This window comes from Notothenia rossii, assembly GCF_949606895.1.
Source record: "Notothenia rossii genome assembly, chromosome: 10".
NCBI lineage: Eukaryota > Metazoa > Chordata > Actinopteri > Perciformes > Nototheniidae > Notothenia > Notothenia rossii.
Window position 1 is genome coordinate 22,091,597 of NC_136908.1, and position 23,567 is coordinate 22,115,163.

At 39.5% G+C, this 23,567-nt stretch overlaps 2 long non-coding RNA genes across 2 annotated transcripts in view; both read right to left on the minus strand.

Moving 5' to 3' along the window:
- LOC307022339 overlaps positions 1-23,567 on the minus strand; it is a 165,336-nt gene that overhangs the window by 69,712 nt on the left and 72,057 nt on the right. The gene's annotated exons all lie outside the window — the stretch shown is intronic.
- On the minus strand, positions 4,538-7,605 carry LOC307022944. Its single transcript, XR_013803531.1, has 3 exons — positions 7,390-7,605; positions 7,107-7,171; positions 4,538-5,045 (listed from the first exon to the last, which is right to left on the minus strand). It is a non-coding gene; the product is annotated as an uncharacterized lncRNA (long non-coding RNA).

Here is a 23,567-nt window from a genome sequence, read left to right on the forward strand (position 1 = left end):
ACTGGGAGACCTGACCACCAAATTTGCAGTTTTCCCCCTTATCTCTCACCCTCCCTCTTTGCTGCTCTCGCCGCACACTCTCTCTCTGTCTCTCTTTCGTGATTCCCCGTATCTCCCCTCTCCTCTCTTCTCACTCCTCCTCCTTCTCCTTCTTTACTTCACTCTGCTCTTTCAGCACTGCGGAGAATCGGTTGAATGGGCTTCACTGTAGTTTGGGCATAGGGAGGTGGGACTGTGTGTACAGTGGGGCAAAAAAGTATTTAGTCAGCCAACAATTGTGCAAGTTCTCCCACTTAAAAAGATGACAGAGGCCTGTAATTTTCATCCTAGGTATACCTCAACTATGAGAGACAAAATGAGAAAAAAAAAAAAAAAAAAATCCAGAAAATCACATTGTCTGATTTTTAAAGAATTTATTTGCAAATTATGGTGGAAAATAAGTATTTGATCAATAACAAAAGTTAATCTCAATACTTTGTTATATACCCTTTGTTGGCAATGAGAGAGGTCAAACGTTTTCTGTAAGTCTTCACAAGGTTTTCACACACTGTTGCTGGTATTTTGGCCCATTCCTCAATGCAGATCTCCTCTAGAGCAGTGATGTTTTGGGGCTGTCGCTGGGTAACACGCACTTTCAACACCCTCCAAAGATTTTCTATAGGGTTGAGATCTGGAGACTTTCTAGGCCACTCCAGGACCTTGAAATGCTTCTTACGAAGCCACTCCTTCGTTGCCCGGGCGGTGTGTTTGGGATCATTGTCATGCTGAAAGACCCAGCCACGTTTCATCTTCAATGCCCTTTCTGATGGAAGGAGGTTGTCACTCAAAATCTCACGATACATGGCTCCATTCATTCTTTCCTTTACACGGATCAGTCGTCCTGGTCCCTTTGCAGAAAAACAGCCCCAAAGCAGGAGGTTTCCACCCCCATGTTTCACAGTAGGTATGGTGTTCTTTGGATGCAACTCAGCATTCTTTCTCCTCCAAACACGTCTAGTTGAGTTTTTTACCAAAAAGTTCTATTTTGGTTTCATCTGACCATATAACATTCTCCCAATCCTCTTCTGGATCATCTAAATGCTCTCTAGCAAACTTCAGAAGGGCCTGGACATGTACTGGCTTAAGCAGGGGGACACGTCTGGCACTGCAGGATTTGAGTCCCTGGTGGTTAGTGTGTTACTGATGGTAGCCTTTGTTACTTTGGTCCCAGCTCTCTGCAGGTCATTGACTAGGTCCCCCCGTGTGGTTCTGGGATCTTTGCTCACCGTTCTTGTGATCATTTTTACCCCACGGGGTGAGATCTTGCGTGGAGCCCCAGATCGAGCGAGATTATCAGTGGTCTTGTATGTCTTCCATTTTCTAATAATTGCTCCCACAGTTGATTTCTTCACACCAAGCTGCTTACCTATTGCAGATTCAGTCTTCCCAGCCTGCTGCAGGTCTCCAATTTTGTTTCTGGAATCCTTTGACAGCTCTTTGGTCTTGGCCATAGTGGAGTTTGGAGTGTGACTGTTTGAGGTTGTGGACAGGTGTCTTTTATACTGATAACGAGTTCAAACAGGTGCCATTAATACAGTTAACAAGTGGAGGACAGAGGAGGCTCTTAAAGAATAAGTTACAGGTCTTTGAGAGCCAGAAATCTTGTTTGTTTGTAGGTGACCAAATACTTATTTTCCACCATAATTTGCAAATAAATTCTTTAAAAATCAGACAAAGTGATTTTCTGGATTTTTTTTTCTCATTTTGTCTCTCATAGTTGAGGTATACCTCGAAAATTACAGGCCTCTCTCATCTTTTTAAGTGGGAGAACTTGCACAATTGGTGGCTGACTAAATACTTTTTTTCCCCACTGTATGTGTGAGGGGAGAGGGTGGGGGGGTACAGTGATGTAGGCTGAAGGAAGAAGAAGACGCGCAAAAACAACATGGCATAAGAGGCTGAAATTGAGGGCACATGCAAGCTGACAGCATGACTGATTCGAACATACAGCAACAATTAGCATCATGTAACTCAATACTGAGGAAAACACACAAACATGGATCTGCGGTGTGTGTGTGCATTGTTTTCTACATAATTACTGAGGGAAATGATTAACAGCAGAGAATACATTTCCAGTGCAGCCGGAGCAGTGAAATTAACTCAATTTTCATCCAAACTGCCAGTACTGTTGGAACAGGTCTCTCTGCCTGAGTCAAAAACATTTAATTTAAACTGTTTGCTTATGAAACATGTATGGGTCATGAAACAGTTACTTATCAGTTATTCGGCATTGGACTTTGCTGGCTGGTTGTGTTCTGAGAGGACATGAGTTTTGCAGCACACTAACAACCTGGTTGATTGAAAGGTAGCTATTAGTAATAAGCATAGTGTAAACTATTACAACGTTCCACAATAGGAGTCGGAAACAGGCCTCAAGTAGGTTTAATAACTCTTTTGGTAGCATACAAAGTTCAAAGGTCAAAGGTTACAGGTCGCAGGCATAGACTGTATGGACGTAGTGTCCGTGACGTCACCCATGCAGAGTTGCCGAGAAGTCTAAAGTAGGCGGTGTCGGCCACTAACGGCTCGACAGTGACGTCAGAGTCTAACTCCCGCCTGCTCCAGCCTGATCCGAATAAGGGCAAAGAGGCCTCCTGACACCGAGCTGGAAGTTCCAGACCTAGCTGAGGCTACCAAGCTAAGCTAACATGATCAGCAGTGCGGCTCTGTGATGCTAGCCGGCTAACCGACATCTGTTGCTCCCGGTCTGCACGTTTTACGCCCCGTCCACACAGCAGCTTTACAAAAATCTTCCAACGCTTCCAACGCTTCTCTGCCCATTGACTTTGAATGGGGGTGACGTCACTTTGCCTCTTTTTTCGCCGAACTGCATTGTGGGGAAGCAAAGCGAAGATTTCCAGGATTTTCAGGATTCAAAAGTTGAGCAATGTTCAACTTTTGAAGCTGAGCTGGAAGCGTCAGCCAATCAAATCCCGTTTATGCAAATCTGACAGTACAAGCGCTAGCCAATCTAGCCACGTGTAAGCTGGGAGAGACATACATTTCATTTCCTAATATTCCAAACGAGAAATTACGGTAGCAAATCACCCGGTTCTTTACAACCAGTACTATTTACCGGGATACAAACCGGAGGAACCAGGCATGGAGGGAGGTGGCAGAGACAGTGGGTGAAACTGGTAGGTTTTTGCCTGTTTGGGGAGTTTATATCCAGTTTACTTCGTTTTAACAATGCTATTGCTTTGTATGTCGGGGCGGGAGATTCATGTGATTGGTTGTTGGTTGTGTTGCTCGCAAAAAATCCCTAAGTTTTCAGACACACCCACCTCCAAGATTTTCAAGATTTTTTCAAAGCTGCTGTGTGGACGGGGCGTTACGTTGCTTAAGGTAAGTGAAGTGAACATGAAACTATTCAGCAAAACTTTCAATGATAATCTCTGCTATTGAGTTTTTGGGATAATACTTTCATACAAATCTTAAAATGCCTTCAGGTTTCTAAAATATATATCTTGTGGTAAATTCAACAGTGGATCCAGCAAAGATTCAAATATGTGCATGATTTTAGTTATTGATTTTTTGCTGTTACTTAATTACTTAATTCAAGCAGGGCTCGACAGTAACGGTTGCCATTGGCAACCATTCAGAAAAAATATCAACCACTTCTTGGCGTAGTTGTTAACATAAAGAAATAAGGACAGTAAACAGCTAAATGTGCTCCCCAAAATAGATAAATGTTAATTATTTGTTGTATTAAGAGTGATATTTTTCAATTATTATTGTGACCAGTCGGAAATTGATACTTAAGTTGCACGTGTGATTACGGAAAGCGATGCACGTTTACTCGCGTAAGCGGTGCGCCGTGTGTTTGTTTTACAAAAAATGGCGAAGCAAATTAAGTTGCTTGACTGTTCACTGAAAAAAAGAACACATTGGATTTACTCAATTCAATTGTGGACATTGGTTGCACACAAATAGTTTGCTTTGGCAGCAACCTATATAATTGTTTTAAATCAACACAAACAATTTATGTCCAATCAACGCAAATACTTTGTGTTGATTGAAAGTTATTGAAATATGTTTCAATAAAGTAAATTAAACACTTTCATCATTTTACTCCCACCCAATTTTATCACTTTCATCAAACACAATTCAATCCTTTTTATTCCAACATTATTTGATCACATAACTCAAGAAATATTTGTTATTTTAATATTCCCATGTCAATGACCTGTTTTCAGAATTGTAATTTTTTTTATATACATTATATTTATAAATATAATTTAATGTAAATATCAAACAGATTTTTAAATACAAGTACAATAAACTATTAAAATGTCAGCAATAAATGTGTTCTTGTTGTCTAATACTTTTCAATTAACTTTTTCTTGATCACTCTTAACATAACCCACTTTTTTTCCATTGAAAACGATTAGAACGTTTATTCCAGAATCTGGAGATTAAACAATCACTCAAGTCTTTCTAAAACATCCAATCTCCAATTTGATAAGTACAGATATTAAAAAGGACCTTACATATTGTTTAGCCATTCTGTTACAACAGTAACAAGGTAAACAAAAACAAAACAAATATATATATAAAAAGCATCCCCTGCTTTTTACAAGGCATCAATAACTGGAATGGCGGTAGGAGAACCAGCCACACCACTCAGTCCAGGAATTTAGACTCTGCATCTACCTCAACTACAGGAACAGTGTAGGAACAGTGAGCCGTGAACATGGACAGTGAGCTCTCTTCACTCGTGCATTTTCCTTTTCAAGTTTTGGGCCTTTCTTGAAAGGTCAGATGCATCCAACTCCATTATAACCCTCTGAATAACTTCTAAAGTGTAGCGGAGCTTCGACGGGTAATTCACGTTTAGGGCCTGCACGAGTCCAAACAGCATTGCAGCTGCAAGAGCCACATTCTCCAGATCATGAAGCACCACCACACCCTCGAGGATTACTCCGACATCAGAATAGTCATTGCTGGGAGTCTCTCTGGAAACATAGATCCCCACTGTTACGTAGTGTGTTGGCCTCAGTCATGTCCTGGTAGAAGACAAATCATTTCTTTAAGGATAATATTTTTTTTACTCAGATACCATTAAGACACAATTTGCTTATTTGACAATACTGGTAAACTCCACTGTAGCACTACACTAATTAGCAAAATGCACCCAGAAAGTTGCTTGCGAAGAAGAAGACCTGGTTTGTTTTCACCTGTGGGTTTCACCAACCTGGCTAAGATTGTAGGTTGTAGATTAAATTGAGTGAATAAACACAGCTGAATGGTAATTATTATTGGTAATATATATATATATATATATATATATATATATATATATATATATATTATATATATGTATATATACATTAGGGCTGTCAGTCGATTAAAATATTTAATCGCATGATTGTCCATAGTTCATCGCGATTAATCGCAAATTAATCGCACATTTTTTATCTGTTCTAAATGTACCTTAGAGGAATATTTGTATCAATAATACTCTTATCAACATATGAGTGGACACATATGCTTTATGTTTATTATCATTTGAACAATGACAAATATTCTCATGAATATTAAACAGAACAACCTCTGAACAATACAAATATTCACCTCAATTCAACCTGGAACCTCTAACACACAATTGTGTGTGTGTGTGTGTGTGTGTGTGTGTGTGTGTGTGTGTGTGTGTGTGTGTGTGTGTGTGTGTGTGTGTGTGTGTGTGTGTGTGTGTGTGTGTGTGTGTGTGTGTGTGTGTGTGTGTGTGTGTGTGTGTGTGTGTGTGTGTGTGTGTGTGTGTGTGTAGGCCTGTCGCGATAATCGATAAATTGACTTATTGTACGATAAATAAAAATGGACTCGATAACTTTTCTGAGCTCGATAAATTGCCGTTTACATAAAGATGTGACCAGCATTTTAGCCTGGAGCGCTGTGGCTGCCAGGCGCGCTGTGAGGGGCGGGGCTGACACACAGCCAGGTCAGGACACTCCGCGTGCACGTGCAGCAGCTTAGCAGCCAAATTAATAATATAGCGACAAGCAGGAGACAACGTGTGACTTACTCGCGGGGAATTTAAAGTGAAATGGAATTGGTTACAAAACCTAACTACACATCTCGATTCTCCGGTGTGGCAGTATTTTGGATTCAAACCAAATCAACGAGGCGAACCTACGGACTTGAATTAGCCGGGCGGTGTGTCGCATTGGTTTAAAAAAGGTAGCGACAAAAGCAGGCAATACCACGCATTTTAAACCACCTAAAACACAACCACCCCATTCCGTTTTCCCAGCTGGGAGCAAACACGGCAGCTGGAGATGGAGAGCCCCCGCCCGACAATGCAAACATGTTGGTGTTCCTTGCTTGAAAACTTAGAAAAACAGATTTGGATATGGCCTGTTGAGGCATCTGGGTCTTTGACAGTGGACTGTACACTTGACTGTTGTTTTAAGGAGTTTTTTTTTGCTTGTGAGATAATGTGTGCGCATATTTATTTATTTATTTATATATATATATATATATACATATATATATATATGAGAGAGAGAGCTCTGTTTTCCAGCCTGACTATTTAATTTATTGTTTTGGTTGTGTGATTTAATTAATTTATTATAATTTAATTAATTTGTTTTATTTATTATATATAATTTATATATTTTAATATTATTTCACATTTCATTTGCAATGTTGAATGTTCAATAAAAAGTTATGTTTGAAAGGATGTACTTGAATTATTATTATATACTATCATTATGTCTTAAAACGGTGCAGACAATATTATCGTTTATCGCAATAATTTCCAGAAAAATTTATCGTCCAACAAAATTAATTATCGTGACAGGCCTATGTGTGTGTCTCTCTCAAGGCATATGCTCGAACGGGAGCTGCCTGGACGCTGCAATCATGTTGCGCGCACTATCCGTGCTGAGTGTGCTGACTTTTCGTACAATGTCCCACTGTCTGGCTACCTGCATAAAGTCAAGTGCTCGGCGCAGTTGTGGCGAAATGTCGCTCCTCTGTTTTCATTTAAAGGAGAGCTATCATGCAAAATGCACCTTTGTACGTCTTTTATACATGAATAAGTGTCCCCGGTGTTCCAGGGAACTCACCAAGTGTCAGAAAACACAACCCTTTCCTCCTTAGCCAAATCTCTAAGGAAGGGGCTGCAACGGATCTGAAAAAAATGGATCCAGATTTCAACACTTTTCTACGTCACAAAGAGGTGCTCCGCTTATTGGTCAACTCTCCACCTATCAGGAGAATGAGCCAAACTCTAAGTTACAAACTTTACACATTGCATTCTTGCTAATTAGCCAAAATATGAACGGAATAAGTAGCAAGCATCGTAACAAACAGAGTAAAATAAATAGGGAAAACAGCTTGTCAACTAACCATTCAGAAACGTCCTGCTGCAACCGAGATGTTTGCACCTCCACCAAAACCTCCGCTGCTTCAGGGTCAGTTTCTGGATCAAATTGATAATATGCTTGAACACATGCATTGCTCTGAGATGACATGTTTATTCCACACTCGTAATCACAGCAAACATGGTAACGTGACTCTCGCCGGCTCATGCCCCCCCTCTTCTGCAGGGGGGCGTGGTCAGCTGCTGCTCAGAATTTTCAAAGACAGGCTTGGAATAGACCGAAAATGAGCGAAACGAGGCATGGCTAAAAAATGATCTGTTTGGTATTTTGAAAAATAAAATGTATAAATATACCTTATAGCTATAGGTATGGTCATACACTATATCATACACACACCCTCCCGGTCCTCCTGATGGCCAGTCGGGGCCTGCCCGTGAGCGTGGAAGTGTGGTCTGCCGCAAGCGGGCGGCAGGAGCGGGGCTGTCAGCATCAGTTTGTAGATGGTATTTTAATCTCGATGCGCTCTTAAACTACGGGGCGGCCGAGGTAAAAAAATACACATGCGTTAATCGCGTTAAAATAATTAGTGGCGTTAATCTTTTTTTGCGTTAACGCGTTATTAACGCGTTAACTTGACAGCCCTAATATATATATATATATATATATATATCACAGACTTTTCAAAAGAGGAGAAGGTTGGAGAGAATAAACAGGTGAAATGCAATGACATCAAATGCTGGAGACTAATGAGCAAAGCATTAGGTCCTACTCCTGATTCATAATACACCCTATGTTTAAGCAATAGCTCACCTGAGGCCGTGGTATATGCTCATTATATCACAGCTAAGGGGCGTGGTTCGGCCCGAAGCGAAGCGGAGGGTCGACAACCCCCTTAGCTTTGATATAATGAGCATATATCACGGCCTGAAGTGAGCTATTGCTTTTATAAAACGGTTACCAAGTGTGGCAATATGAAAGAAAAATACACACTCTAATTTAAATAGTTTTTATTAGTAAATAATGATGTTCAAAATAAAATAGTCCCTCCGTTGCCTTCACGAAACATAGTGTTGTTGCATAGCAACCACCTCGCACTAACAGCATATTAGACAGAAAGCGTTGATCCATTATGTGGCTATTTATTTACATTCATGTGTATGTTGCCGTTTATTGTGCACCCACTGAAAAACTGTCCAGCATCAGTAGCATGGCTTACGAGGGTACTTGAGGTTGAGGTTGTTCTAGGCTGTTGCTTGGCGTGGCGAGAATATTGCTCCACTTTCTCCGGTCCCCGAGATTCGGCTTCCAGTAGCTCTGAAGAGAGCTTTCGCACCTGTGGCCACTAACGGTCATCATTTCTCTGCTTTGTTTCAAGACCCGCATCAGAAAGCTTTTGGATGTTGGTACTTTTCCAGTTTCCAGCTTTTTTTTTTCTGGAGATAGGCACTGCTCAATCCACTCCTCCATAGTAAGACCGAGGTCGAAGTTAATCTTAAATGTTTCCATCTTATGCTTTGTAAATTTGTTTCGTAACGAAAGAAATTTAAATATATTTATAAAACTGACAAGTCAAATCAAGCAATCTGATTGGTCGATAATTGTTTTTAGACTGACCTAATGTCGAAAAGGAAATGTTATACACACACACACAGTTAAAAAGTTCTTACTGTCATCATGGCAGCCATGTTTTTTAACTTCTTGCCCTGCTGCCCCGATTGTTTCGAGAACATCCTCAGCAGACTTGCGGAGTGTATGTCAAGCTGTGACAGGAACCTTGACTGTAGAGGCATAGTTGTAATCCGCTTGAACTCTGCGTTAACCTGAAACAAAATGAAACAATTTTTTAACAACACAGCCCACTGACATAGACACATTTGTTTCATTAAACTTACACCTGCCAATCACATAACTGTATGCATGTTTGCTCAGCATTTGATTTCTGCTATGGAATATTGGGTGTGAATGCTGAAAGCATTTTGCTCTACCGAGATCTATTCCAGCTCGACGCGATCTTGCAAAAGATATATTTTTGACAAACCTTTTTTTTAGGCGGATCTGATGTAGTGCTAACTTATACAATCATATTCACCACAGTAGATACGAGATGTGGACCTGAAAATTGCCAATAATATGTTTGTGAATGTGTGACAAATCTGGTGACAGAGGCAGACCACAACTGCTGCGTTCGGTAAACACAACATATGGAAACCAGTTAGTCTGAAAACCAGTAAGGACATAACATCAGCAGCATGTGCTTTGTGTTTCTGTTGTCAAGGAGGTTTAATTAGAACTTGTGCTACACAAAACTTGCAGTCATTTTAATTTGTGACGTTATCACGGTATTTTTCTTTTAACTCTAGGCCCAAATTCCTGTACAGGAACAAGGAAAACGATTATTATTCCAATAATATCTATGTTTCACTCGATAATGTTTTAATATTTGGGACGTACTTGGTAAAACTGAGGGGCAGGCCTTACAGCGCCACATTCACAGCAACATTCTGGCGAACTTGCAGCACCATTCACCGCAAAGAGAAATGGAAACAAAGAAGGATTAATGTCTAATGAGAAAATTCTGACAAATACAACACAAGCTGTCAAAATGAAACATCAAACATCAATCAATAATAAAATGGGGAAGGTCTAAGTAACAGTAGTGACACAACTGTTTTAAAAAGCATTTCAAAAAGTGTGACACATCACACAATGGCCAATCACATAACCGAGTGGGACAGGGTTAAACCAAAATACAATTGTATTCTCACCACATAAATTTGAGCCCACAGTAAAAGCGCCGACTCCAGACACGCACAGAGTTCGCCTTTCAATCTGCAGCAACAAAGAGCAACACAAAAAATACTTATACAATGCAAAAATGTATTTCTATAAACACAAATAGTAAATATTCTACAGGTCAACAGATTATGTTTTTTTGAGGGATGATGCCAATCTTTTTTATAGCAGAGCAACAAATAGCCAATATACATTTCTGCATGTATATATAGGGCTGGGTACCTACCGAAATAACCTGGTACCAAGTAGTATTGACTTCTCAAGTCAAAGGATACCTATCCTTATCATAATAATCACTGCTACATGGGGCACTGGGAAAGTCCGATGATGTCAGTCTGCATAACAATTAGCAATATGCTGCATAAAGCCATGTGCTTCTGGTAACTAGAGCATATAGCCTATCTTTATCACCTAGAGCAGGGTTGCCAACTTTGGGTACCTGGTTGGAGTGAGATTTTGATATCATGGGTTTAATACACATATGCGCACGAAATGACTGCTATCGTGTCAGCAGCGGGACCTTAGCATATATATAGGATATATATATACAATATATACAAATACACAATATTGGACACAGACTATAAAGGGCACACAGTTTCATTCACTAACGAAAGTCAAACACATGTTTGTTTCCACTGTTTTATTGTGTGCCTGTCGCGATAAGCAATTAATTGACGTATCGTACGATAAATAAAAATGAACTCGATAAATTGCCATTTACATGAGGATGTGACTAGCAGTTTGAAAGGATGTCCTTGAATTATTATTATATATTATCATTATGTCAGTGGTCTAAAGTGGTCATACAACGGTGCCGACAATATTATCGCAATAATTTCCGGGTAAATGTATCCAACTAAATTAATTATCGTGAGAGGCCTATACATGAAACACACACACAAACAAATCTACAGACTTATTCCAAACCGCCAAATATATTAATTAACACACTCTCACTCTCATATACTCTTTGACTCTATTTTGGCCAAGTAGAACAATAAGCAGCAGACTTTTACTTTTTTTATCATTTCTACTGGATTTTAGATCTGCGCATGCGCAATACGGGTCGGCAGTTGCGGCTCCAGAGTATTTTTGTTGGGTAATCTATGGTAGGGCTAACCCATACAGTGGTGGGGCTCAAATCAGTCATCATTTGCAATGTAATTACATACACGCTCCCCTTGACAGTGAAACGCCACGTGTGAGGCAAGATTTTAGCTGGCGCCCCCCCCCCCCCCCCAAATGCAGACACTCACTATGATTCGCGTATGCATGCATGGTTGTGGCACCACCAAAACAGAAAGATATGGACACAAGATGTGTGCAAATGTATTTAGTATCCTATCCATTTGAGCATGATTTAAGTGGGGGGTGGACCTCACCTCCTCTAGGGGGGTCCGGGGGGATGCTATATGAGGAGATCTATGGATACATCTCTCAACACCCATTTGAAACAGAACTGGAAGCAGATTTTCTTTTTCTTTATGGATATTTTACAAATCACTCCCCTTTTAAACTGTATTCTTGTTTATTAATAACAACTTTTTTTTACTGTCATATAGTATTTTATACTATAAGAGAATAGATGAAAATCTATTCTCTTATTTTTGTATAACTAATGATCATATAAAGGTGTGCCTTTACCTCACTGAGCTGAGGTTATCAGAGCCGTTCAGTCTTTCAGGAGAGAGCTCTCTAAAGCTCTCCCCCCGCGGCCGATTACACAGTAAATTCCAATGTTAATAAAAGCTGTATACGTTTTTTGGGAGTTTGATTTATTTTAAATTAACACAAATACAACATTTAAAACCTATAATTGCATACTAAAACCATTATTTCAAAAAATAACTATTTTACATAAACCTCTGGTTTTTACTGGGGCTGGGGCAGTTCAACTTGATTTGGGGGGGGGGGTGCGCCATAGTTTATGGGCGCTGTACGCAATAGGCGTAGTTCTGTTAGTATAAGATAATAAGATGTACTTTGTTGATCCAAAATCGGGAAACTGCTCGTTGACCAAAGCTTTAGTTTGAAAGCTAATGTTAATCCTAATGTGACATTAGCTAACAATGGCTAAATTAACAGATAGCATTAAGTAGCTACGAACCAACACACCTTGCGGCGGGCAAGGTAAATCAACAGCACGAGAGCAAATAACTTCATGACAGTTCATTAACTTATGTTGGTGACTTTCAATGCAGTATACTTCATATGGTTACCAGTGGCATTTCTATATGTACAAAAGTGGTGGGGCACAGACAACTTAGATTTCTATATATAAGCTTCTGCAGTGAGGTTCATGGCTGGTGAGGCACTGGCACTGACTCTTCAGGTTTACAAATTTAATATTTTGACCTAAATCAAAATATAATATTATTTTCAAAAGCTTTTTTTGTCTGATGCTTCGATTAATTTTAAACATACAGTTCAACAAAATGATACCCAAAAAATGTAATTTTATCATTTAAATATTGAATTTTTTCTCTCTTAGTAAGATCCCATTTTCAATAAAATTGCGGTCTTACCTTGACTTGAAGATGAAGTCCATTTGGCTATCCTTCTGGACAAAAATCTCTCTTACTTGTTTGTAAAAGTCCTCCTTATCTTCTTTTAGTTTCAAAAGTCTATCATAAATCTAATCGATAGATTTATGATTCGAAAATTATAAAAGTAGGGTAGACATGTGGATATTCTGGCTGAACAAAACGTGCATTTATCTAACAGGTACGTTTCCCACAGATCTTATTTTGAGCTATTTTCTAAAATCCTATGTAGAAATCTCATTGCTATTTGTGGAGGGAACCCATGCGCAGCTTACTTCCTGGTTTTGGGACGCATCTCTCTCCTCCTCTTCACACACCACACTTTTCGCAGCACACGTACTTACAGCCAATCAGCTCGGAATTATGTGAGATGACGTATGGTGGGGATGGCAGCACTATGCCCCTATGGTCATTATTTTTTTGCCACACACATTAAATAGGGCAATACTCTGAGCATGCGCAGTGTAGTTTTTACAGTCACCGTTCACTTAGACAGTGAGATGGAGGGCATGATCGGGTTTTGTCCCACATGGCTCTAAACAGCTCAATAGGCACACACTGTAGACACTGATTAGAAGAACACAGACTAAAACAGCAATGTACAGACGAATCAGATGATTAAACATGATCTTAAAATATATTTTATATATTTATTTATGTTTTGCATTTTTTTGTAATCATTATTTTTAATACATTCTGCTGACACTAGGTCGGGCTGTGCCCCACCTGCCCCTAATGACCAGTCGCCACTGATGGTTACGCAATAACTAATATTCCAATGTATTCCAGCAATCCATACTTACCGATCCGAGCTGAGTAATGGCGTGACAGATCTGCGTTCCTTGCGGCTGTCTTCTTCCAAAAAGAAATGCATTGCGCACGATTTCGCGGTGGAAGTGATACACTTATTTGATTGACTGATTTTATCCCAACATGACCTCAACACGTTCATGTACTCTCTCCTCATACAATGTAGATTCTACACAATACTATTACATTTTGCTTTGGAACACGAAACAATTGTATAACATTCACAAAATAGGCTTGGATAAATCCAACAGATTGCCAGTCCCCCTTTTTTCAGTGGGTAAAAAGTTCGGCAAACCCGTCAACATCTCAAACGAATGTTCAAAGTGATTCAACTGATAAAGTGCAAGGTAAACCTGAACGAAAAGCAAAGAGGAATGTTTTCCATTCACTTCCGGTAAAAGTTCCTTCAAAAATAAGAGTCCCGATCTTATTACTACCAAAATAAAAGTGCATGGAAAATATTGGCATAAAATGAAAATCACTTCTATAAAAAGGTAACACATTTTAAATATAGTTAGACATATTAAAGGTAATTTACAGCATTAATAATTAATATCTAATTCTTAACTGTGAATGGTTTTTATTGATTTAACATTAGAAATGTATTAGTCTGGCCAATCCAAGACTTCAATGCTGAAGGGCCAATGGATCTATGGCGGGGATCAGCACAAAGGTCAAGAAAACCCACATTTGAAAGGGAGACAATAGATGACCAAAAATCTATTGACTTGCTCAATTCATTTGTGAGGGATCTGTGAAGAACATGACAACAGCTGCAGTACTGGTATTTTGTATACTAGCAATTGAGGGTGGACAAGTTTACTACCACTTAAAGGTGGGGTAGGTAAGTTTGAGAAACCGGCTCGAGATACACTTTTTGTTATATTCCATGGAATACTCTTAACATCCCGATAGCAATTAATATTTGTGATTTGACAAAAAATGCATGAAAAAAAATTCATCTGTGGAAGCCGTAGTACTATTAATTTTAGCCGCATAATAACTGGATGGTGCTCTCATTGGTCATGTGCGCGTTTGTGTGTGTTGGAGGAGAGGCTATGTAAGGAAGTAGCAGATTTCTTCCGGCAGTGTATTTTCATATGATAGCGCACTCGAGCTGGTTTAGCCAAAATTACCTACCCCACCATTAAGTTTCAAATAATTCTGTTAATTATTTATTGTAAAGCATTTGAACATTCTTTTGTGTCACATGTTCATTATTAAGTTGATGTATAACTGTATAGTATCTTAATTATTTAACCTGTTGAACACCTTCACCCCTGCCCCCGGGCGGAAAAACGCATCATCTGCAGGAAACAGCGTCTGAGGGCTTCTTAATATTTAATAAACTATGAATGTTTCACATCCATGTAACGGGAAGAAACTCAACTAACTGATGATATGAACCATTTTTAGCAAAGAAAAACACAAGACTAACGCTGATCCTCTGAATCTACCATGAGCGAAAAAACAGGTCGATTTGGGTGATTGAAATCTCTTTCTGACCATTAGAGCCAATAGAATCGAAGGGGAATCTCCCCACACACATACATAGTAAAACAAAAAAGGTGGGGGCTTCGCACACGCAGTTTTGCTCCAGAGTGAAGCTTTCTCTAGGTCTGACATCTCAAAACCGAAAAACAGATTTATTGCTCATGGATTATCAGAAATCATTCAAAGTGACACAGACACATTGGATTAACCTACGGATTAACAGCATCGTTTTTAATCGTCTTAATGCCATTGAAGATTACTTTTGACCAGACTACAACAGAGGTGAGCCATGTTAGCGTATCTAGCTACCTAGCTCCATATGTTTTGATGTGTGTTCTTGTTATTATCTCCGAGAGTTCGTATAATTGAGTGATAATGAAGGGTACCCTTCGATTCTGTGTCACCTCACGATGTGAAATAATAGGTTGAGATGTGCAGCAAAGATAAAAAATAAGGTTTTGTGAGTGAATTTCGGTGTAGTCATCTGTTAGCATTTTTCGCTCGTTGCTAATTCAGAGGCTCGGCGTTAGCATTGTGTTTTTTTTTGGGATTTAAAAAAAAAAATGAACAGTTAGATGAGTTTCTTTCCGTTACATGGATATAAAACATTCATAGTTTATTAAATGAACATTCCCTCAGACACTGTTTCCTGCAATATGTTGCAGGAAGCCCCCAGTACCGGGGTCTCTCGGGCTTAACAGGTTAATGCCGTTATTACAGAACTCTAGCTATACCAATCAATATACTTATTGGATCTGCACAAACAAGCTTCGCTAACATCCTGAGATTCTACAGATTATAGAAGTATACGTATCATCACTGAGTGATCGGAACTCGTGACAGGGGAAGCAAAGACAAAACACGACGTAGCTTTAGGTAGCAAAACACGGAGATATGCTCACCTTAGCTGTTATTCTGATCAAAAGTCGTGTTCTATGGTATTAAAACGAGAAAAAACGCGGCTGAAGTTTAATCCATAGGTTAATCCAATGTGTCTGAAAAAAATATTGATAATCCATAATTCAATTTTTATGCAAAAATTGGAGAATAAAAATGTGCTGCTAATGGTAGCCACCAGAGGTTAACACAGCTTCCGGTTTTTCTACGCGTCACTCTCACTCCTTATTTGGTAACCTGTGTGTGTGTGTATGTGGAACTTGTGAAACAAAGCTGACAGAATTGTTCAAACCTACAACTTCCTGACTGGTCTTTCTGACCATAATCGTGTTCTTTTTGCCAGGAAACTCACAAAAAAAAGGTTCACGGCCACACCTAAAACTCCTGCCTTGGGTTCACGCTTCATCCCCAAAAACCTGCAACAACATTTTATGGATGCAGTGAAAATGATTAATTGGGGGGACACTCTGTCCTCTGAAGATATTGGTGAAAACAGTGATCTGTTTATATCTCAAATTAATGATACAATGTCTTCCTTCTCAATGAGAGGGTGCCTTAGGGACAGGAAGGAACATATTATTCCCTGGCTGAATCTACAGTGCAGGAATTTAATGAAATCTAGAGACCAACTAGATAATGTCCTGCAGAAAATGCGTGCGAATGCTGTAAACTGTGAACATTTATTGCTGAATTTAGATGAAAATGCAGAAAAAGCTTATTAGCCGAATGGTAGCTGCTTTTAGCTACTAAAATGCAGAAAAAGCTTAATATTTAAAAGAAAAGGTTTAAAAAAAGGTATAAACAACAACACCTATAGCCTTGATGTCATGAAATAGCTGAATAATGTAATAGTTGAATGGTTTCTGCAGCTGAAAGTAGGCTGAAGGTGTTAAATATCAGATGTAAGTAGTAGTGAATTAATTTGCATTAAGAAGAGAAAAGAAAGTAAAAAGGCTTGGGAAAGCAGCAGAATATTTTGACTGCAAACTTTTCGACTAAAACCATACGTCACCATTAATGTATAACATATTTGGAACATTTACTGTATGAAGTCTTCATCAGACAGAAAATAATAGGCTGAGACAGTCTGTTAAAGACCCCCTTTACACGAGAACAAAACGGGTTGGATCCGCATAGTTTATCTTGCGTATAGCCCTTTCATTTACACAAGGCCGTAAAAAAACGATAGAAACGGACCCCACAAACGACAACGGGTCCCAAGGTGGATAGATTTGCAAACTAAACGCTCTGGGGGGTCCAACGGCTCCGTGTAACCGCCTCTATACGATCATTTCCTGAAAAAATAACGGTAGCCCCGCCTCTCCCCGCCTCCCGCCTCCCCCCTCGCTGCTTTTGGTGTATTTTGTGGCGGAAGTTAGGCCCGGCATATGTACTATAGCGTGTCCAGCGCTTTCGAGCGGTCTCGTGTGGAAGTACAGCGCCACTTACAGTCCTGGCATATGTACTACAGCGTTTCCAGCGTTCTCGTGTGAACAGACACGTCAAATGAAACGAATATGTGTGAACGGAAGACTTTTTTGAAAATGCATACTGTGCATAAATGCAAACGTTCCCGTGTGAGCAGCACCAAAGTCCAGTGTGTTTGTCAGTGTTTGTTTCTGTGCTGAGCTGAATCATAACAAATAATCATAACACCTGTGTGAGCCCAGAGATCAAAGGTTTCAATCTGACCAGCAGCACCATGGCAACCAACTGCAGCACTGAGTGTCATTAAGAATGCATTGAGGATCATATGGCTCCTATCAAAAAATTAAGTTTTTGGGAAGTTCCATCATCCTGGAAGGTGGCCACGGTGACACCGATCTTTAAATCTGGGATAAGGCAATAATGTCCAATTATAGACCAATCAGCATCCTCCCCTGTGTCTCTAAGGTAGCTGAGAAATGGGTGTCAAAACTAATCACCAAACATTTAGACAAAGGTTTCGCTCCACTCCACCCAATGTAGTTTGGTTTTCGTGCTCACCACTCCACTGAGACAGCTAACTGTGTCTTTGTGGAAAAGGTTAAATGTATGTTGGACACGAGCCCATACTGTATGTAGGTGCTGTCTTCCTTGATCTCAGTAAGGCTTTTGACACTGTTGACCACCAAGTGCTCCTTACAAAGCTGACGTATTTCAATTTTTCGGCTGATTCAATACAGTGGGTTAAGTCTTACTTATCGAACAGAAAACAGTGTGTTTTGGTCAACGGTGCCAAATCCCCCAACCTTGTGAACCCTGTTGGGGTTCCACAAGGTTCCATTCTTGGACCATTACTGTTTTCTCTGTACATTAATGACTCGCCTAATGTATGTCCTGAGTTGAATGTGCAAATGTATGCCGGTGATGCGGTCATCTTTGTACATGGGAAAAATGTTTTAGCTCTATGAAACCTGATGTACTTATATGATTCTGTTTTCTTCAAGTTTGTATTTTGTTGGTCGAACGCACTTATTGTAAGTCGCTTTGGATAAAAGCGTCAGCTAAATGCAATGTAATGTAATGTAACACTGAAATTATCTCATCCTCTCTCTAAAACGCTTTGGACAAGGTTCAACACTGGCTGAACAACATTTGCTTACAGTTAAATGCAAAAAAAACCAGTATGCATGATGTTCAGTAAAAGACCAGTCAAAATCAAAGGATCCAATGTGCTTTTAAACTGAGCAGAAATAGAACTAGTCCCCCACTTCAAGTATCTTGGAGACATAATGGACTCGAACTTGACTTTTAAGAAACATATTAAGAAAGTATCCAATACCATTAAATTGAACTTGCAACATTTTAAACAAATTAGACCTTTCTTAACTGTCAATTTCATACCTCCACTGTATGATTCTATCCCATATTGAATACTGTTTTACAAACTGGTCGTTTGCTTGTGCCACAAACTTGAAACCAATAGAACAGCTATACAAGAGAGCTATCAAGGTGTTTGACAGAAAGCCAAATTCCTACCACCACTGTACCATCCTTGAAAAACACAATTTCTTGAGTTTTGACAATTTTAAGTCTTTTACGTTTTTTTTATAAATGTTTACATGGACTGGCCCCTCCTCCTTTAGGGGAATTCATCAACAAAAAACACACTGGACGCTGTACTAGGTCAGAAACCAGAAGAGAGTGTGAAGTCCACCGTAGACGGACCACTTTTGGACAAAATGTCCTTTCCATTAAAGGCAGCTCTTTGTGGAATAGCCTCCCAACTGAGATACAGGATTGTCACACTCTCAATAGATAACCGCAGTGACGCGTCGTAAAACCTGGAAGTAAATTAGCATTTTTAGCACTTCCGGTTCCTTCCTCAAAAAGCAATGCATTTTTTCCATAGGGTTTTGGAAAATAGCTCGAAATAAGGTCTGTGGTTGACACAAATTTAAGAGGTAAATCACGTTTTGTTCTACAACATTAAATACATCAGCAGTAACCCCACTGGGGATTTTTGAAGAGTTTACGTGTCTGAAAAACGATGGTTGTTACCGAATGGGTGAATAGGACTACAGAAATTGTCGAGGCCGTTGTACGTCATTACGCCGAACACGTAAACACTCCCGCTAAGTTTGTTTTCCCCTGTGTTCTGCTTGAAAGCAAGTACCTGCCTATCTTTAGTATCTGTATATCTATATCTGACCATTAGAATCTGTATTTTTGAAATTGTCGTTTTTAACAGCGTAGTTTTACAAATTATAGAATAATTAATTACCAGTGTTTTCCAATTTTACTCGGCAGTTCGTTTAGTTGGCTAACATTAGCTAAAGCTAGCGCTACTAGTTAGCTACGCAATGGTTTGTTGCTTTGCTCCGGGTTGCAGCCACAGGTCTTCGCATGAAACGTGCTTGTTCTATCGTTTCCCGGCCAATGTTTTCCAAAGGAGAGTCTGGATTCGTGCCATGAGGTAAGCTGACGTTACATTTTTGTCCATGTCACGGTGAAATGTAAATGATGGGTAGTGACTGTATCGCCGTTATAGAGATGGCGCTGCTGAAAAGACCGCAACATAAGTAAAGATAATGAATACATCCTATTAAAACCTGTGTGGCTTATATGATAAGTCTTATTAGTACAAGCAGCATAACGTTTCACCATGTAACTAAAGATTGTAGCCAGGGAAATCAGTTGGACATATTGAACTAATAACAAATCACCTCTGGCTGGCAGAGAACTCTCTGCTCCATAGCTTCTCTTGGACGTAAAATCACATGTACATTTTACATTTATATTCAATTTAATATTCCATCCCTCACATACTTTTGTATATATAATAACTTATATTTTGTTTTTCTTGTTATGCTGCTGCAGCACAAACATTTCCCAAATTGGGATCAATACAGTAATATCTTATCTTCATTAATTAAGAAATATAACTATTATAATTAGTGTAGCAGCTGACACCTATTTTCAATATGGATTAATCTACCATTTATTTCTTTAGTTCAATTTTCATCTATAAAAATGTCAAAATAGTGAAAGTGTTCACAAGACTTATCAAAGTGCAAGGTTATATCTTTAGATGTTTTGTTTTAGCCTATGTACTGTATGTCTTAATGCTCTTACAGTATATGTGACAGTGTGACTTCCATGAAACTATATTTTATATCTTCCCAACAGACGAGCTGACAGGAAACCTAACACTCTAACAACCACAACATTGCAAAGGCGAGTAAATGTAAATTAAAAACAATTCACAATTTTTTTATTTCTTCTTCCTTGCAGTGAGGTGAAGCTGACGTTGCACTTGGTGCCAGTAAGGATGTTCCTCACGCAGGCTGAATGTTTCTCCTTCCTTACTGACAAAGAAGCCCTTGATTTGAAATGCTTCACTAATTGTCATTTTCCTGGCTCCGTAGGGACACTTTACCTCCAGCACAGCGGAAGACCCTACCAGACCATCCGGAGATGCCCCCAACAATCCTGATAGGGAGAGCCACAAATCTGACTCATGGAGCTGCATCTGAGTTGCAGTGGTGAATGCCCTGACGCCCTCACATTCATTCATAGTCCCCCACTGTACAGACAAAACACCATCAAGGGCCTGTTGTTGCCCTAGCACCCTGGCAATAAAGGAAGCAGTCACACGCTTTGACCTCAGGACAGCTCCAAAGTTGCTGGCAGTCAACCTTCCTTTCCTGAACAAATGCCAGTTTGGGTTGGTTCGCTGACCAGTGGTAGCCACCTGAATTGCCCTCTGTTGCTCCTCAGACAATGCCATGCTTGCCACAATTGCCTCAGGTCCCTGATGTCCAACAGATTTGATAATTTCAGGAACAGTAAGTGTTTCCAAGCTGTAGTGTTCCTCTTCTGGCTCGGGGGAGAGAAGCCAAGAAATTCCTGAAAACCTGCCCCCGAGTCTGTCCCTCAGCCAGTCACGATCTTCGGAGGTGGGCTCTCTTGTCAGCGGGTTAAATTAGTTATTGGTTTCAACAGTCACATTAAAACAGTTACTAAATCAGCTTACTATCACCTAAAGAACATATCTAGGATTAAAAGACTAATGTCACAGCAGGATTTGGAAAAACGTGTCCATGCTTTTATCTTCAGTAGACTGGAATACTGCAATGGTGTCTTCACAGGTCTCACTAAAAAATCTATTAGAAAGCTGCAGCTGATTCAGAATACCGCTGCTCGAGTCCTTACCAACACTAAGAAAGTGGATCACATCGCTCCAATTCTGAAGTCTTTACACTGGCTTCCTGTGTGTCAAAGAATAGATTTCAAAATACTGCTGCTGTTTATAAAGCACTGAATGGTTTAGGACCAAAATGCATTTCTGACCTCCTGCTAAATGATGAACCATCCAGATCTCTCAGGTCTTCAGGGACTGGTCAGCTTTCTGTCCCCAGAGTCAGAACTAAACATGGTAAAGCAGGGTACAGTTATTATGCTCCAAATATCTGGAACAAACTCCCAGAAACCTGCAGGTCCGCTGCAACTCTTACTACTTTTAAATCCAGGCTGAAGACTTTTCTTTTTGTTGCTGCTCTTAATTGAACTATTCATATCTTAGACTGCACTGTAACTTTTATCCATGTATTTTTTCTTTTAATGTTTATTTTATTGGCTTTTCTTTTTAATGACTAATTTTAAATGCCATTTTCTTAATGTCTTTCGTTTTTTGTAAAGCACTTTGAATTGCCTTGTGTTGAAAAGTGCTATATAAATAAACTTGCCTTGCCTAATAAAGATTTCATGTGACACATACAATTGATTTGTTGATGGGAATTAATGTGAATAAATTAACTCTAGATTAACGGTACTCTTGCTATCACTACTCACCGACACTATAAACCTTGTCCCTCATGCTAGCCCTGACAACACCGGTAAGCACACCTTCATCTAGGCTGCACTGTAACGTGTCCTGACTTGTAGTGGTTCTCTCCTCTATCTTCACTCTTCTTGTCATCTTTGTAAAACGATATCAGACTGGTAATTGACACAGCCATGACTTCTAGTTAAATTCAGTGTGGCTAAAATGAAAAGCTTTGTTAAAATATGCAAGCACGCGAAAGTCAAATTCAGCTTTATTGTCAAAAATTCTACATGTGTTATACATCCAGAAATATCGAAATATCGTTTCCCACAGTGTGACATGTATACATAAAACAAAAAGGGCCTAGATAAACGTGGTATACATTAAACAAAACGGGCCTAGATAACTGGGATATACAGTTTAAAATGTTAATATATTTAAAGTGTTCAAAGTGCAGTTTCAGTGCAAGTCAGTTGAAACGATCTTAAGTTGGCGTGACGTTGAAGTCGTGCGACCCTGCTGCTGTACTGGCTTGTAGTTCGTTTATAGCATAACGTTAGCATTTCGCTTTTGGCGACTAGATTTATGATTCAAAAATTATAAAAGTAGGGCTGACATGTGGAGATTATCCGGCTGAACAAAACGTGATCCCTCTCTTAAATGTGTGTCAACCACAGACCTTATTTCGAGCTATTTTCCAAAATCCTATGGAGAATTTGCATTGGTTTTTCATGAAGGAACCGGAAGAAGTTTACTTCCGGGTTTTACGACGCGTCACTGCGGTTCTCTATAGCTTCAAAGGTCAACTCAGAGAATGGTTGAGAAACAAACATCCGTGCAATCACCGCTAAAGGCACTTTAACACAGGGGTATCTCCTCTTGCACTTTATGTAGCTCTTGTGTCCTCTCTTGCACTTGATATGTCGTTGCTGCTATATTGTATTCCATCCATCCAAGGAGGAGCGGTTCAACTCTGAGTCCCTCCCGGATGACTGAACTTCTCACCTTATCCCTAAGGGAGACGCCATTCACCCTGCGGAGAAAACCCATCTCGGCCGCTTGTATCTGCGAACTCGTTCTTTCGGTCATGACCCATCCTTCATGACCATAGGTGAGGGTAGGTACACAGCACCCTATACAGGGTCGCTACACTATTAACAACGTCTAAACATGTATTCATCCATAAATAAATATATCAATCTATTATAAAAAATAGATAGACATCAATTGAAGTACTAATAATAATATAGTGGGGAGAGGGTTTTTTTGGTTTCTGAATCTGATCATTTAATTAGATCCACTTTAAATGAGATAATGTTACTTGACAACATTTCAAATGAGATAAAGGAGATGTTATCTCATACAAGTTTTTATTTGGTATTAAGTGACACTGATGTAATAATGATGATGATA